Consider the following 6,066-nt stretch of genomic DNA (forward strand, 5'->3'; position numbering starts at 1 on the left):
CTGTTAATTAAGGTGAACATTTCAATAAGCAATTCAGTAAAGCATTCTCAATGAGCATTTTACTATGCCTTGGACTCCCCTATGCAGGGCTAAGCCATCGCAGGTGAACTCAGTATGTCTTTAGGCCTACGCCGGAACCAGGGCCCAAACAGTTAATGAATGGCAAGCCTGTCCTCAGGCATAAACAGTAACTTAATGGCCTCCACGTCACTAGAGGCACATAGGGGCCAACAGGTGGGCACTTAAGGTCAAAAATACAGCGTTTCTCTGGGGCCTACAAGAGAGCGCTTGGAGGCACAATTACAGCGCTTCTATGGGACATGCAAGAAAGCGCTTGGAGTGAAATTACAGCCCTTCCCTGGGCACTACCTCAGTTCCTCACATGACAGCGCTTGGCCACAGGCAATACTGGGGACAGCGCTTCAGCAGGCAATCAGGTTTAGATAATAGCACCCTGCAGGTACAGCACTTCACAAGGCAGCAACCCCCTTCAGTACCTCAGCACTCTTCACAGGGAGAGCAAAGGAGCGTTGGGGGAGCAGGGAGTCAGCGCTTCAGAAGGCAGCAACTTCTAGAGCCACAGAAGTTCTTGGTGACACAGCGCTTCAGGGGGATAGCGCTTTTCAGGATTCACAGCGCTACGATATAGCAGGCAATTCACAGCAGAGGTAGCGCTCGGCAGACAGTTCATTCCAGGTAGCGCTGCTGAAGGGCACCACAGAATATAGCGCTTCAGGCAGGAATCACGCCCAGGATTCTAGCGCTTCACAGACAGCAGGGTGCAGGGCTATAGCGCTTTGGCCCACACGAGGTGGGGGCAAGACCAGCAGGTCTAATAACATTCAGTTCAGGGTGCTGCAGTTCAGGCAAATATAGCGCTTCAGAAGGCAGCAACCCCCTCCATTACTTCAGCGCTCTTCACAGGGTCAGCAAGGGCAGCGCTAGATATACAGGACAGGTGACACCCCCGTAGCAGGTTAGCAAGGGAGACCCCAGGTGACATCAGGAAACGCAGGGTCAGTACCGCGCCAATACCTGTTTGCTTCGTCAAAAGTCCTGTGATGATTTAATTTCTTCTTAGCGCTTTAGGTTTCTTGCGCCCTTGTAAATAGAAGCTTAGTTTCTTGTTGGCGTGATGTTCCTTACGCCCTTAGTTTTGTTGCTTGGTTTCTTGTTCCTTGAAGGGGGGAATAGTTTGGTGGCTGGTGTTCCAAGTTCTTCTCAGCCAATCCCTTCAAGTGGTCCCTGGGGGTTCCCTGCCGCGGGGTTAGGTCAGTGGGGGGGGTACAGGATGCCTCAATACTTGTAAAGCAGCACACTAGGCCCTGTCATTCCAGCATCATAAGACCCTGCCCTGACCCCCACTGCCTATCCTCCTGCGTAGGTACTTCCCCAGGTCTCCCCTTAGTCCCTCTGACAGGAAAGTTTACCTTCCTTTCCTTATACAGTGCCAGTTGACAGTTGGCAGTGGCAGTTGGTGTAACCTCACCTGTTCCAGAAGGTTCCAGGGGGTTCTAGGAGGTTCCACCATTCTACCTGTGGGCAGGCTGGCAGGCTAAGTTGATACATTGTTTGGAGGGTTCCAGCCAGGCCTAGCCACTAGAATGCGCCCACTAAACCCCGCTGCAGCAGCAGTGGTCAGTGGCAGCCATGTTAGGGGTATAAGACACCTGCATCTTAACATCAGTTTCACAGTACACAGGGCTTTCCTCACTACACCAGGCCTATACATTGTTGTTACCATGAGGGCATTCTGATTTAAAAGGGAAATAAAAAGGCGAAAAATTTTGGGGAAAGGGCCAAGTCTCACACGCACACAATTCAACGAAGACATCACTGACTTCATCAGCCCACATGCCCTCACCTCCGAGAACTACATTCTACTGGGAGACCTCAACTTCCACCTGGAAAAGAAAAACAACAGCAACACCACCACCCTTCTGGACAACATGGCCAATCTCGGACTCAAACAACTTGTTGACACCCCCACCCACCTTGCCGGACACACGCTCGAACCTATCTTCACCTCCAGCAAACACATCTCCTTCGATCACACCACAGCACTCCATTGGACGGACCACAGCTGCGTTCACTTCAGCTACTAAAAGACCACGAGCCACAACCCCCCACAACCTATTCCTCGAAGAAACTGGAACAAAATCACTACCGACCAACTCTTCACATCGCTTAACCAAAACCCTCCTGCCTTATCATCGGACCCAAACCAAGCCGCCACCAAACTCACACAATGGATCACCCACAGCGCTAACGAATTAGCACCCTTGAAAAACCACCAGATCAAACAAGGCAGCAAAAAGGCCCCCTGGTTCAACGATGACCTTAAGAAATCCAAGAAGTTCTGTCGTACTCTCGAAAAAACCTGGAGAAAAAACCCAACCACTGACAACCTGACCACCTTCAAGGACGCCACCCGCAAACACCACCAAGTGATCCGATCCACCAAGAAATCAGCGTTCAAGGATCGACTCGACAACAACGCCCACAACAGCAAGGAACTATTCAACATCGTCAAAGAATTTACCAACCCCACCGCCGGCACAAACGACATCACTCCCTCCCAAAACCTCTGCGACTCTTTATCCTCTTTCTTCCACAACAAAATCGCCGACATACATAACAGCTTTGAAAACCAGTCCGAAGAACAGTCCACTCCACCCACCTCCGAACCAAAACATCACTCTCACAATCTTTGCGCCTGGAACCCAATCACTACTGAAGACACCATCTGCCTGATGAACTCCATCCACTCAGGATCGCCAACCGACCCATGTCCCCACCACATTTTCAACAAAGCAGACTCCATCATCGCACCCCACCTCCGCGATGTCATCAACTGTTCCTTCAACTCCGCTACCTTCCCAGAAAGCTGGAAACATGCCGAACTCAGCGCCCTTCTGAAGAAACCCACAGCAGATCCCTCTGAACTTAAGAACTACCGCCCCATCTCACTCCTCCCATTCCCTGCCAAAGTCATTGAGAAAGCCGTTAATAGTCAGCTCGCCGCCTTCCTTGAATCCAACAATTCCCTCGACCCCTCACAGTCCGGCTTCCGGGCCAAACACAGCACCGAAACCGCCCTCACCGCAGCTACAGACGACATCCGAACGCTACTGGACAACGGAGAAACAGCTGCCCTCATCCTACTTGACCTCTCCGCCGCCTTCGACACAGTCTGTCATAGCACCCTCATACAACGCCTCAGCAACGTCGGAATACAAGGAAAAGCTTTGGACTGGATCATCTCGTTCCTCACCGGGAGAACCCAGAGAGTCCGCCTCCCCCCATTTAAATCAGAGGCCACCGAAGTCATTTGCGGCGTACCACAAGGATCATCCCTCGGTCCCACCCTCTTCAACGTTTACATGAGTTCCCTCGCATCCATCGCGCGACAACACAACCTCAACTTCATCTCCTACGCAGATGACACCCAGCTGATCCTCTCCCTCACCAAAGACCCAAACACCGCCAAAACCAATCTACACGAAGGAATGAAAGAAGTAGCCGAATGGATGAAAAACAGCCGTTTGAAACTAAACTCGGACAAAACGGAAGTCCTCATCTTAGGATCATCCCCCTCTACCTGGGATGACTCATGGTGGCCACCGGCCCTAGGTACAGCACCCATACCTACAGATCACGCACGTAACCTGGGCTTCATCCTAGACTCCTCCCTCTCGATGACCAGACAAGTCAACGCCGTCTCATCTTCATGCTTCAACGTCCTTCGCATGCTCAAAAAAATCTTCAGTTGGATCCCCACCGAAACAAGAAAGACAGTCACCCACGCACTGTTCACTAGCCGACTGGATTATGGAAATACCCTCTACGCCGGAACCACAGCCAAACTACAGAAAAAACTCCAACGCATCCAAAACGCCTCAGCCAGACTCATATTGGACATCCCCCGTCAAGCTCACATCTCCGGTCACCTGAAAGACCTCCACTGGCTCCCCGTCAACAAGAGAATAACGTTCCGTCTCCTCACCCACGCACACAAGGCCCTCTACGACCTAGGACCCGAATGCCTCAACACACGATTGTCCTTCTACACACCCAGCCGCCAACTACAATCATCCAATCAAGCCCTCGCCGCAATTCGGCGCATCTATAGATCCACCCTGGGAGGAAGATCCTTCTCCTACTTAGCAGCCAAAACCTGGAATTCTCTCCCCACTCACCTCCGCCTTACACAGAACCACCTCTCCTTCAGAAAGCAGCAAAAAACCTGGCTATTCGATAAGTAATGCACACACCCTCCCTCAAGCGCCTTGAGACCCTCTGGGTGAGTAGTGCGCTATACACATTCCTGAACTTGAACTATGTATGCGTGCGTGCATGGGCGCTCGTGTGTGTGTCTCTGTGTATGCGCATGCGTGTGTGATGTGTGGTGTTGAAGCTTCCCAGGAGACAGCAGCTGGCCACAGCGAGCGCGTTCGCGTGCGCGTGGCTCGCTCCAATCGCCTTCTCGGAGAGGAATTGCACGCGGCCAGGTGCTGTCTCCTGGAAAGCAGAGTCGCTCACAATAGGTCTGTGGCGAGACAGCGCTTCGCGCTGTAATCACCACGAGACCTAAAACGGAAGTGTTATTTCCAGAAACAGTGAATTCTGCAGCTTGTGTATCTTTTATCTGCACCTCACGGACTCCTCACATTCCTCTCGAGAGAAGATTCTGCCTCCTACTCATGAGTGTCGTTTCCGTAACTGTTTCTGTCACGTGTTCATATTTCTTGTATTAGGAGAAAAGTGTATAAAAATACTTTGTGTAGCATTAGCATTATATACTCCAACTTGCTTTAAGGTGGATGCTCTCGTCCATTGCAAAGACAATTGTCACTTGTTAGTTTACTTGGCCTTTTGCTATTTTTGCATTAAATGTATGATAGATGTGTTGGCCTCCAGGTGTGTTGTGTTTTATTTTACATATCACAAGAGATGACAAGGAAAATGACAGTCCAGTATACACATTCTTCATATAAATCAACTAACAGTATACTGTTCTGGAGGTTCAGTCCCACAGACATTATCTCTACCTGAACGCAGACACCCTAGGAAGCATGTGCTTTTTAAACCAGTTGCCCTCTGATGGGCGTCCTCGCTATTGGATAACTCAGTATCTCCTGAATTTTAGGAGGGTTACCGTATCTAGTGCACTCTGTTAGGGAGCGCTCACCTGTGGTAGTAAGATGGTAATAGACACCTTATCACCTATGCACGGTGCAGGGCTTTGAGTTACAGAGCTCCTCACGCTGTGGAGAAAATTAGGTCACATTTACCCATTTTCCCATATTTGGTACTGATGAAATGCCAACAGATTGCTCCATGACTACACAAGGCATGAAAATGAAAAAAGTTGACCTGAAGTATAGACCCCAGCTTACCAGCAGATCCATAGGTGATCGACACTTTCACGGAGTGATAGGGGCCATTAGTTCCTCAATTTCTCTGCCGCTGTTTTTAATCTCAACATGGACCAGGAAGATCACATGAACTATATTGCGGCAACTGGTCGATTGTTGATCTTATATTCAGATTTCACCAATCTCACATCTTATGACACAACATCTTCTGTCCTACTATGCTCATCCGGCGTACTTATTAAAAGATCTCCAACAAAGTGCCCTCTTGTGGTACCCACCAGCCATTGTAGCGCCGGCCTGGTGAGAAGTATAGCCCAACGATGAAGCATGTCACCTTCAGGTGAGTGAACGCAACTTGTCTTAAAAGCACATGCTTCCTAGGGTGTCTGCGTTCTGTTACAGATAATGTCTCTGGGACGAACCTCCGAAACAGTATACTGTGATTTGACTGTTTTATTTTAACAAATGTACATAGCAAATATTGGCGCTTGCTTGTTTCACAAAAATGATCGGATACCTGCCTCCGAGCGCACTTCTTACAGACGAGTATGGGGTTATCATGTTGCTGCTACCAGCTCCTTACCTGTGCGAGTTATCGGGTACGATGCAGGGGCAGACCCAAACCAGTCACATATGAAGATCAATGACAAATACTGAAGAATTACCAGAGCTTCCAAGCTGGTGACCA

This window comes from Lissotriton helveticus, chromosome 1_2 (genome assembly GCF_964261635.1).
Source record: "Lissotriton helveticus chromosome 1_2, aLisHel1.1, whole genome shotgun sequence".
Taxonomy (NCBI): Eukaryota; Metazoa; Chordata; class Amphibia; order Caudata; family Salamandridae; genus Lissotriton; species Lissotriton helveticus.